Source organism: Lissotriton helveticus, chromosome 9 (assembly GCF_964261635.1).
Source record: "Lissotriton helveticus chromosome 9, aLisHel1.1, whole genome shotgun sequence".
NCBI classification, from domain to species: Eukaryota; Metazoa; Chordata; class Amphibia; order Caudata; family Salamandridae; genus Lissotriton; species Lissotriton helveticus.
In genome coordinates this window covers 1,179,424,717-1,179,436,939 of record NC_136070.1, presented here as the reverse complement: position 1 = coordinate 1,179,436,939, position 12,223 = coordinate 1,179,424,717, and positions in this window count along the sequence as shown.

Here is a 12,223-nt window from a genome sequence, read left to right as displayed (position 1 = left end):
TGCCCTGCTTTTAGCTCTCGAGCTTATGGGGGGTGTATGGCCAGCATGGGCATTGCATTGCAGGACTCTTATCACTTCCTTCCTGAGGGAAACGGGATGGTGTAAAGAAAAAACCAAGGCATAGAGCAATCTATAACGGCAAAGGTATTAGGTTCGGGAGCTGGGTGGGTCAAACATTTAATAAGTGTCCAACGTAGTCTTAATAATCTGCCAAGAAATTCTCTGAGAGGTCTCAGTCCGTACGAACTATTGTTTGGGACTAGAATGTTAATCCAGGACCTCGATAGTCAAACTTCAGTGGTTAAAGAGAAATGCTTTGATATCAAAGACCGTTTGGCTATTTTACAGGACTTAAACGAAACAAGAAAAGACCTGAGCAACATAAAGTTTAAACAACAGCCAACAGCCACTGAAGAAAAACCACCTGTCCCAGCAAGGCCTGTCTGGATTCCAAAAATCGGGGATCTGGTCAGAGAAAAAATAGCGGTAAAGAAGGAATTTGGGCCTTCTTACAGAAAAGCAGTACCTGTCTTGGCAATCAACGGGACAAGATCAGTTGTATTACTGCCCCTTGCTGGTAAAAAGGAGAACCGAGTTGTATCCATCGACCTGGTAAACCAAAATCATGTGGCCGATAATAAGTAGTAGGCCAAGTGGACTCCCAAGAAATAGCAGAACACCAAAGTTTGCTACAAACACAGAGGTTCAAACTGAGAGACTAATCACATTTGATAAACCCACAGTGAATCAACAAGGACTATGCGACAAAGCCATGGAACTTAAACCTCTTGAAACCCAAATCCAAATCTTACATCAAGAAACACCAGTCTACAATGATGTAACCACAGACTGTGCTAATGAAACAAAGCAAATTCCAAAAACAAAAAGGAATCCAGAAGTAATTGAAACAATTGACAGAACAGCATCAGGCTATTTCATCAACTTCGATGACTTTTCTGCGGATCCGAGCGAGCATGAGGAACAGCTGACAACATCAAAGACTTTTAAAGACAAAGCAAAAGAACTCCTTCATCAACTACGAAAAACATATCTGATTTCTCCATGGATTGAATTTTAGGTGGCACAAGGTGTATTTATCCTCATACTTTGGCTTATCATGGTACTATACTTGGGACATTTTATTGAGGGAAAATATGTTACAATGGACACAGCAAGTCAGAAAATCAACTTGGTCCTGAAACCACACAAGTCTTCACACATCGAGAAAAGAGAACTTTCTTCAGTAAACTTCACAGCCAATCCTATACCCGGTGGGGTAGCATGGGACAAAACTGATTACGAAATCTATGGCCCTGTCGAGCTCCTGAAGTATCCTCATCAATTCAAGATTTCATTAAGTGACTTTGTAAAATCAAGCACATTCGCTGATGATTGGGACTTTGAAAGTATTAATGATATGATGTCAGATCTAGTGATGTCAGCTAAATTTACAGAACATGATTATTTACAGGGTTCATCTAATTATGACCAGATGTACTGTTACAACCACTATGGTAACCATTATTTGCATAAATCTGCTCAACCTAGAAATGTTTTTAATTTTAACCAATGGGAACATTGTGCAACTCCACCTAAAGGCAGTTCAAAAACATTTTTTGAAAAATTTCCATATTTCTCAGGGTTTAACACAAGTAATGCAGAAACGTTTTATTTCAAACTGTTAAATAAGACAGGAATGAAAACCATGCTTACAAATACAAAATTAATCTATTCAGAGACATTTTTTGACAAAATGAATACATTAGGTTTTGATTTCTGGAACAATAACATTGAAACGAAAACAATCTGGGGTACAAGAGATTGGCAGGTCAAAGGTATAGAATCATTGTTTAGAGCCTGCATGATCCCAGAGCAAATAATATTCTTGAATGATACAATTCAACAAACAACCTGTTTTGGCCTAGCCAAAATTAAAGACTTAAACAAACCGTCTATTCCAAAACCAACACCTGACAGTATTAACACTACAGATGATGAGATAGACGTATTCCATATTTTAATCCAAAACAGAACACATCCTGATTGGAAAAAATGGTTGATCTGGCCAACAGACACAAATAACTGTCAAGATAGATTCCTGAACAAAATACAGGGGTTAAAATTGACCAGGCCAGACCCTAGATACTCCCAGCGACAACATCCAGGGATTGTAACAACATACAGTGTGGGGAAACTCTGCCTCGAATGGCTACGAACATCCACACTGGCAGAAATTAAGCAACACTTGACTTTACTTAAAGAAGGTGCTGACTTGCGTGATTTCATTATGGGACCACGCAAACAGCGTCAAAAACGTTTCATAGCGGCCTCTATATATGCAGCTTACAACGAAGCTTGGAAAGTAACTCAAATTGAAACAGCAGAGAAAATACAGGAAATTGACCGTGCTAATTTGGAAAAATCACTTTCTGTTGTGGACAATGGGTTAATGACTCTGTCTTCCAGAATATATTCACTGGACAGTATTGTATCATCTGCAATCGATATAATAGAACAAGACTTACTAATGTTACAACACGGTCAGTCCCAATTGCGTTCTATTGTACAGCTTGGCTGGACGTTACAAAATCTGCGTTCAGGCTACGTGCCTTGGCGTTTAATCAACACAACGTCATTATTCACTATCTTTAACCTTACTGATACACAAATCAGCTTGGCACAAAAGGGTGCAGAATATACAATTCTGAGCATTGAAAAACTTGAGAGATTACCATTGACAATGTCAGAACGACCTATCATTGAATGGATAATACATGGAATCATAACTATTCCGATAACGACTTTCCAATTTCGATACTGCCAGAAATATATACAGGCAGGCCAGTATGAAAGGTTGGGTAAAGGATACATTAAGTCAACATGGAACTTACCTTATACACACACATGTTATAATAATACAGGACAGAGTGTATTTCTTAGTGGTAACAATTGTGAAAAATCACTAAGTGGTATACTTCTGTGTCAGGGTATAAGTTTACATGGGGCCTGCGAGGGGACTTCAAATAACCTTTCATGTCACCAACTCGCCACACCTGCAACAAAAATAGAACCATGCTTTAGAAGACTTTCTAACGGGAGTTACATTCTAATTGTAGATCACAAATGTTGTGGCTTACTGCCAGGAAAACCTTATCTAGTTAGCGTGAGCTCCATGGTCACTTGCTGTGAGCGAGTATTGTTCCCGAATGACACTCCAGACGGGGAGGGAAAAATTTGGCCCAGTTTGAATATCTCTTCTATTCGAATTGATACTTTAAGCAGAATGAAGACTGTGCTCCTACAGACGCCAGTTCACTTGACGTCATCAAAAGAAACATATGATCTATAGGTTGCAAGGACAACGGGAGAGATACATGCATTGTTATCAACAAATTGCCCCCTACACTTCGCAGAAATGCTAAGCGAAATCTTAAATATTTCTGATACAAATGGTATCGCGAGTGTATTTAAGTCAGTTTTTTCGGGACTGTTAACCCCATTCAAAGCAGTCCTGGGTATATTTCCCAATTTCGCCCATTCTGTCTTTGGCGGACTTCCACTCCTGTTGGGACTCGTAGCAGGCATCTTATTTTTGCTTCTCCTACTTCGTTATGGCAAGCCATGTCACAGACAAGACTCCAGCAACAATGGAAGAAACGATCCTAGCTATACGCTATCGGGACCGCATAACTGAAGTCCTTGGATTAGCCCGGCTACGAGATCTAAATATGACCTGGTTTCTTTCATTCAGACCCATATGGCAGAATTGTGTCTTACCTGTATTAAGATGCATGCTATGCGGCGAGGAATGCGTGTTGGACACATGTCTTACACTACAATCAGAAGTACCATTGGATGCAGATACTTTGTTGGGTCCAGTAAAGGCTTATGCATTGTGCTGTCCCCAGCGGTTACCAATCCTGATGACGGCATTCGTGGAGACTTCACCACTACGATTGAAGGGTAGTGAAGTACAAGATGAAAGCAGCATCAACCAGGTACGGCATTCTGTTAGCAATGCTGATCAGAACATCACTGAAAGCGAACATGCACACGACTGCATGGTAGCGACATTTTCCAACTTGGTCGCACTTTCACCTGAAGCGGTAAACTGTTTTTTTTAAAATCTGTCTGAAATGATGTTTTCACCAGAACAGAGAGAGTGACTATAAGTAAACGTGGACACAGCGTTCCCTGAACTCTGAATTTGGCCTTCAGTTTTAAAAACAAAGCTACTGGAAATCTTTTTTCCTTCTTCACTGAAAACGAAAACTTTTTTTCCAAACCCAAAATATTTACCCTTTTGGCACTTATCTTCTGCTTAAAGTCAAACTATTCCTAGAGAACAGAACTTCTATTTTTAGGAACTCTAGAGACAATAATTTACCTCAGCCTCTAGCCCATTTACGAGTAAATGTATTTATATGTGATGAAGTGGTCTCGCACTTTTTTCTTCTGTATTAAGAGCCATTTCATGTGTTATTTTCGCAAATCATTCATGCTGTGATAAATTGTGCTTCCTTTTTGAATTAATACACTGCTTGAATGCATACAGTACCAATACTCATTTTTCGTGTATTTCGAATATGCCATTTTTAAATGCAGACAAATGTTTTTTGGGGTGGTTCGGTATACACATGCACTTTTAGTTAGGTTAGTAAATATGGACATGAATTCGTGGAGTGGGTGTAGTGTGTTTATATAGGGACCTGTATCGATACTCCAATTTCTGACCCTTGTCCGGTTATAAATCACTAATATCCATACAACGGCACAGAAACCCGTTTCATAAATCAGTCATAGCGCATGCTGTCACATTAAGCAAGCACTATTCCTCCAGCCCCCTAGAAAGCACACCGAGTTCTCTAAACAAACCAAGCCTCCAGCAAACCTGGGAAATCCCCGCTGCTATTGTTTTGATTTCGTTCTAGAACTCCTGCAAAGAATGTAAGAACGACCAGTTCTTAATTGACGTCTTATGTCCACCCTTACGTCAAACCCGGCACCTCTCAGGTATAAATATACCGACACTGCCCTAAGTAAAGACACTGTGGTGATGAGCTTGGAGCAGCGACTACTTGCCGGAGAGCCCAGCTGATGCGAAAAGCCCACGGACGCTGCCCCTCCCTTTTTGACGCGCTGAGGAAAGACGCTGTCTTTTCTCTTGCCGAGAAATCCAGCCTCCAGCGTTTCCAGCCCACCTTCGCGGGTGAATGGGATACCGAGTCCTGAGAAAGAGATACCAGCCCTCCTGCCTTCTAAATCCCAGGTACTGAACTGACTAACCCCTTACAGAGAATTCTTGAGTCAGATTCTTGGCAAACCAAACTTTACTTAAACTGCTACTTACTCCTTCCCATGTATTAGGCTTAGGTCAGGTACACCGGGGTAGGCGTAGTTAGAAGCATCAGTTGAGTACGATTAGTCAATGTATATATGTATGTATATCTTTTATCCATTTTAAAGTATCATATGGCTAAGAAACCATATCAATGCTTTTACAGTATTATTTTATAATCCTGCTCTTACTGTATGCATTTTACTTACCTACCAGTATTACAATTGTAGCGATTCATTTCTCTTGTATGAGAAAAGAGACTGATCAATAAATAACACCTTTTATTGAAAACGCCCGTCTCTTCTTTTCTCTACAATCTGGTGAAACTAAGTATGCACGTATTGACTGAGTAAAATAGCTGTATTTTGTTTTCACACGACTCTAGAGATATACTCTTGATTAGGGAGAGCAAAGTTGTCATGTTCTATGGTTGTCAGAAACTAAATCCCTTCTTGTCTATCCAGGGAGGTTAAACTCCTCCTCGCCTATTCGAGAAAGTTTCTAGTGAACTCTGAACTAGCTGGCACACAAAACTTAAGTCTAATATCGTCAGTAAAAGACCTAGTTAACCTCAGCCCTACGTCTACACTACTGAAGATATTATTCCAATGCGCAGAGCCTATTGGGAATATAGGAACTACACTACAATACATGAATTGATTCTTGGTGGAGAGTGCTGCACGAAGCACGGCCATACCCCAGTCTTTATCATATATGACCAGGGCCATGTGGTGTGTGTAGATATATGCACGGACAGAAGCAGGTAATCCATAACGTCTAAAGGTAGTCTAGCTCTGGTAGTTAAACATTACAAGAACGAAACTGAGCATTACAAGGACTGTATTGTTTTTAAACTATTGATGCATCAGGTTTGGTCTTCATGTGAAGCAGGGTCCTTTTAGAAAACATAGACAAGTGTTTGCAGAGTTCATTCATTCTGTGTGCATATGTGCTATGAGTCAGTTTATTTTATTTATTTATTTTTTTTTGAAAACCTTTATTGATTCGAGTAAAGCAGTACAAGCGCAGGCCAACAACCATGGAGGCAGGCCGCAAAATCAGGAGTTAAATGCAAAGGCGTTAAACATGTTTACGGCTCAGGAGTATTCACAATACAATCATAACACATGGTATGTATGCGCCACGAAACACTAGGATGGAAAAGGTTTCATTTTTATAGTTTAAAGAAGGAGCCGTGGCTATATCATCGGAGGCATCACACTACACGAGGAAAGGGAGAGATGGGAGGGGCGTATCCTCCATGCGATCAGAAGTCGGTGATGAGCAATACGGTCTAAAGCACGCTACGCCTGCCAGGGCAGGCCAGGAGTATAAAGCAAACAATGGTCCACAATTTAGCGAAGCATCATCCGAAAAACCCACCCTCCCGAAACAAAATAGAGGCAAGCGCAAATGCCCGATAGGGAAAAGGATAAAAGAAGAAGATACAGCCAACTCTACTAAGAAAGGAAGAGAAAAAGGGACCATAGAACAAAACAAACTAAAATAACAAAACCCCCCAACACCCGCCACCCTACATCACCATAATGGCTATGGCCTACCCCACTAACAGCGTGTCTGTCGCCCCAGAAGACTACCCTACAGAAAGGGAAAGAGAGAGGAAGGGAGGAGGAGAAAAACACCAAGATGGCGGAATCCATGACTACAGTAAAAGTGATGAGAAACGAAGGGGAGCCCTCCATCTGTCCCCCGGCATCACCCTCCCGCAAGTTCTAGGACAGCACAGGGTGTAGAGTCCAAAAATAAAATCCAGTACTAGCAAACAATTCTCAAGGCACATAGTCGGCTTACTGCGCCATCAGGCAAGTCAGCTCGGCACACATTCGTATCAGACATCGGCTAGGGTCCACCAGTCCATAGTAGGCACCGCTCATCCTTGTCCCGTCTTATCCGTTCTAACAAAGCGCACCATAGTATCGGCGATCAGGTCAATCTGTACGGGGAGTCGAAGTGTCCAGGCGAGCGCGAGCAGCGTCGATTTGATATAACCAGACATATGCTAGATCTCTCTCACGTTGTTCCAGGGACCCCGGCCCGGCCCGAGAGCACATCTTCCACCCGATATTCAGCAGAGCAGGGCCAGGAAGAAAAGCATCAATGTCCGACCATAGCCGGAGCGGCCCCCGGGTCATGGGAAACACGGCCTGGGCGGACACACCCATCGCGGTTCCAGACCAATGTCCACACGTCGTCCCAGGCACTCAGGATCCTCAACAAGAAAAGGCTCGGGAATAGGATTTTCGAGTCCGCCAATGTCGTTTAGTGCAGCCATATTGTCGCAGCCGGGCAGAGAGTGAGGCATATCATCGTATTCCCACTGACCAGACGTTCTCGAGTGCCCCAGTGTAAACACAATCTCATCCACCTTACTACCCAGGAGTCGGGCAGATTGCACCAAGTCGTGATGCAGGGCAACAATGGCCGCCATAAGATCGCCATATTGCAGGACTCTTCCAAGCCCCCTCTCGATCGAGTCTCCCTTCTCCAGACATCCACGATCACTTTGGGACTCAGACTCTTCGCGGTTGCATTCCATATTGCCCATTGTGGTCACAGGCAGGGCCACCCAGATTCGGGGCAAATTTGCAGGCAGAGGGGCCTCAGGCATCTGTGTATCACTCTCGTGTCTACCAAGGCCCAGTATAAGCTAAAAGCAACTGCCGAGTAGAACGCTGGCCTCGTACGGTATGAAGTAAGCAACAAATCCGGGAGCCGCCCGCCGGTAGCGGGACAATGCGCAAGCAGATTCCCGGCGGTGAACAAGTAAGGCTTCTACGATCGTGTAATTTACACCAAGCACCATGTCAGGCACTCCTCGGAGTTGCACCCGTAGCCGACAGGATATGCTGTTCGAAAATCGGCCGCTCCCCGTCAGCCATGACCCGTCCGGCACGTCTCGGTCGCTGGTGGCCGCTGTTGTTCACTCGGTGACCAGCCTTACCGTCCACTCGAGGCTCCGGACTCAGGGCTGTTGCGGGCCGCGAACCGTAGCTGGGTGGATCCTCCAAATTAAAGCAAGCGCAAGCCTCAGGATTGTGCCGCAAGTAGTCGGAGGTGCTCGTCACCACAAGTGCGCCGTTTTAGTACAGGATTACAGGCAGGATGTGGGCTCGGGAGGAAAAGGTCTTCGGAGCCGAGGGACTATGCGGCCGTCCCGATCGCCATCTTGGCTCCTCCCCTATGAGTCAGTTTTATATCCATCCTTGAACCTTGTCACAGTGAAGGACAATTGCCAACAGTTGGGCAATGTGTATTACGAGATTCTTGAACATGAATGGCTCGGAACGTGGAGCAACTACTTTCCACTTATTTGAATGTGCCTCTCCTAGAATATTCCAAAACTGGTTTCAGTATAGGGAAAGTAACCAATTCAGAATCAACATACATGGTGCCCAGATAACATTAAAGCGAGATGTTCAGCACTCATATATACCATGCATACATACAGTATAGTTAGGTATGTGTTGCTCGAGTGTCACGTGAATGGGCCAGCTTGATGACACTTTTCCTAGACATGAAGGGGCAGATTCATGACGACTGGCGCATCCCTGCAAATCAGCAGAGATGCGCCAGATAAGATGCGTCATGCAAGTTTACCCTTGCGCCACCACAGATGCGCCGTATTTACAATGCGGCGCATCATGGCGCAAGGATAAACAGATGCGTGACGCATCTCCCGTCGGAAGGGTGGCGCATTGCTGGAGTCGTGTCGCAAGCGCGACGCAACTCCAGCAATGCTCGTGGCCTGCCCATACACAACGTGGTGCGTCAAGCCTTACGCCTGCTTCAAGCAGGCGCATGGTTTTGATGCAGCAGCGTCGGAAAAATCTTGTAGATTTCACTCAGTCACTTTTCCGAGGCGTTCCTGCGCCTGAACGCCCACCCTGCACCGGAACGCCCACATGAAACCTGATGCAGGTTTCATGTGGCGCAGGGCTTTAGAACGTGACCCATCTCCCTAGATGCGTCACGTTGTAAATCCATCGCAGCATGGCGCTAGCTTTACGCCGCCGCTGCGTCACAGAAGTGACGCAACGGTGGCGCAGAAGTGGCGCATGGAACTTGTAAATCTGCCCCGAAGTACATCTGACAGTTCGCGGTGGCCAAAGCTGCCCTCTTCCTCATTTCACGTGCACTTTGGGATAAAATAAGCTTGCCGTTTAAAGTAGGGTGTGCTTCTTGTTTCTAGCTGAGGGTGTTACTTCGGCTCTTTTGGTTTTTGGGGGTACCTTATGCCTGACTTGTATGGGTGGGATTAAAGGAATTATTAGGTAATGAAGTAAGCTCCAGTTTCAGTGCAACACTACACCTCGCACTCGTGCTGACGTGCATGTGTGCACCTGTTTCTGCCGGTTGAAGTATTTCAGTTAGCTTCTCGGAGTTGCTTCGCGGGGGTCTGCATTGTGTTTGTGTGGTGTTGGATTTTTTAGAATGTGGATTCACATTTGACAATACAAAGTGCACAGCAGCTGAGGATGGCAATGCATAGTAAGTGGATAGGTACACAACTGGAAAACTTGGCAAAAGCTTTGCACGTATGGATGGCACATATGCACTGGAGCAAAGACTGTATATACGTAGCAGAAAATGTACTGCTATTTTCTCCTAAGTGTTACGGTGTCGGGCCAATTCACTGCTCTGATTACTCAGCCCCGTAGTTTACTACAGACTGGCTGGGAGGTGCACACGTGGTATGAGGTGAGATAGAATGCACATATGGGGGCAGATGTACAAGCCCCTTGCGCCACTTTTGCGTCACTTTTCCCATGTTAAAAATGAAGCAAAAGTGGTGCAAGGGCCTTGTAAATAAGCCCCACGATGTTTAAGGTCCCCCTGTACATAGAGCACTCACTGTCAAGAGTGTGTGTTCTGGGGCTAATTGTCACCGATTCTCTAGAGAGAGATGTGCACAGGATGTATTCAGTGCACACAGCATTACTGCACAATTCTGTGCACACTGCCACAGACTTAGATCTAGTTTGCTGCAATTTTCCTCTATGTGTTAAAGATAATTATGGGAACAAAATCCGTTCCGCTTGTGAAATTTGTGGATTTTCGGCAATTTCGTGATCCGCGAATCTTGCGAAATTGCCGCAAAATTCGCAAATTCGCTCACGGGCGGATTTTTTTTTGTTTGTAACCTGGAGGCTGCTTTCTCCTCATCTGCTGCCCTGCTCGCTCTCTGACCCTTACAAGAGGCATGTGAACACACATAGAAGCCCCGGGTCACTCTCTGCAGCCATGAGTTTCTCGAGCGCAACCCCCGTGTAGTTCCGGTGACCAGGAGACTTCTTTCTCCTCATCTGCTGCCCTGCTCGCTCTCTGACCCTTACAAGAGGTTTGTGAACACGCATAGAAGCCCCGCACCACACACTAGCGGGATCAAACATCTTCCCGCCCTTTCCCAACTATGATGGACAGCTCACTCAAGGGACCTCGGCGCCTTTTGGCGCGGTGGCAAAGTTACAGGCACACATGGTCAGTGGAGACAAATCTTCTGGCCCTTTACGCATCTGCAGTGTAGGAAAAGCACTATACATTTACCCAGCGAGGTAGCACTTACTGATTAGCCAGTAGAAAGTACTCCAGTTGAGTAGATGGAAATCGCAAAAAAAGTCTGCGATTTCACGGGAAAATCTGCGAATTCGCGGATTTTTTTGTGATTTTGCGCGAATTCGCGGAGCGCAGATCCGCAAAATTCACCCTTACTAGTTAAAGAGTACCTCCAAGTAACTTGGTTGGACCATTTTCTGATCGAATTTTCATGGACCATTCAGGCACCCCATTTACCAAGCAGGCTCGTCCAAGGTAGACCCTCACACAGAATTGATCCTTCAGCCTTGAGCTTAGCTCTGATAGATTCCCGCCTTCCCTCTTCCACTAATTTGGATGGAGCAGTGGAGAACTTTAAGAGTTGGATCTCGCAGGCGGTGGAACATCTATCCCCGCCCTGCTCCACTAAGCAGGTTAGAACCTCAACCTCCAAACCTTGGTTTTGAAGCGAGCTCAAAAAGCAAAAACTCTACTGTAAAAAATTGGAACGATGCTGGAGATTGGCCTACTGCCCCCATGCCAAAATAGCACTAAGAAAGGCCCAGAAAACATACTACGCCTCCATTAGTCTGGGCAAAAGCCACCACTATGCAGAGAACTTAACCCAGTCCAGAAATAATGCTAAGGAGATTTTTCCAGTCGTTCAAAGTTATGTGACCTCTTGCGCAGAGGATATCTCCCAACCCTTTTCGGCTATATGGTGTGAGACACTTACGAGTTTCTATATTGACAAAATTCAGGCAATACAAGCCAGTTTTAGGGGACCTACTTCTGGCCAGGAAGGGTCATCCCTTCAGAATACCTCTGGATTTAGCCCATTTGCCTCCAGCTCTTCTCTCTCCCTGACCGAATTTTCTGCTGTTGCTCCTCAAGACACACTAATTATTCTTAAATCACTGAAATCGGGCTCTCCAGCTGATCCCTGTCTGGCTCGGCAGCTTGCCGCTGTCGCAGAAGTGGTTAATTCAGAGGTTAATACCCTCATTATTATGTCCCTTCAATCCACCACTGTTCCACTTCAGTGGAAGCAGGCCAAACTCCTTCCTCTGCTTAAAAAACCTTCTCTAGACCTTCCAATCCTGCCAACTTCTGCCCCATTTCCCTTCTGCCAGCTGTGGCTACGGTGTGTGAGAAAGCGGTTTTCAAGCACCTTGCTAATTTTGTAGAAACTTCTGGCTCACTCCATCCTGCTAAATCAGGTGGCAGAGCTACATATAGTACAGAGAAAGCGCTTGTGGAAATATCTGAAGCAATCAGAGAGTGTTTGGATGGTGGCGGTAGAGTGGCTCTGATTTTATTAGACCTCTCTGC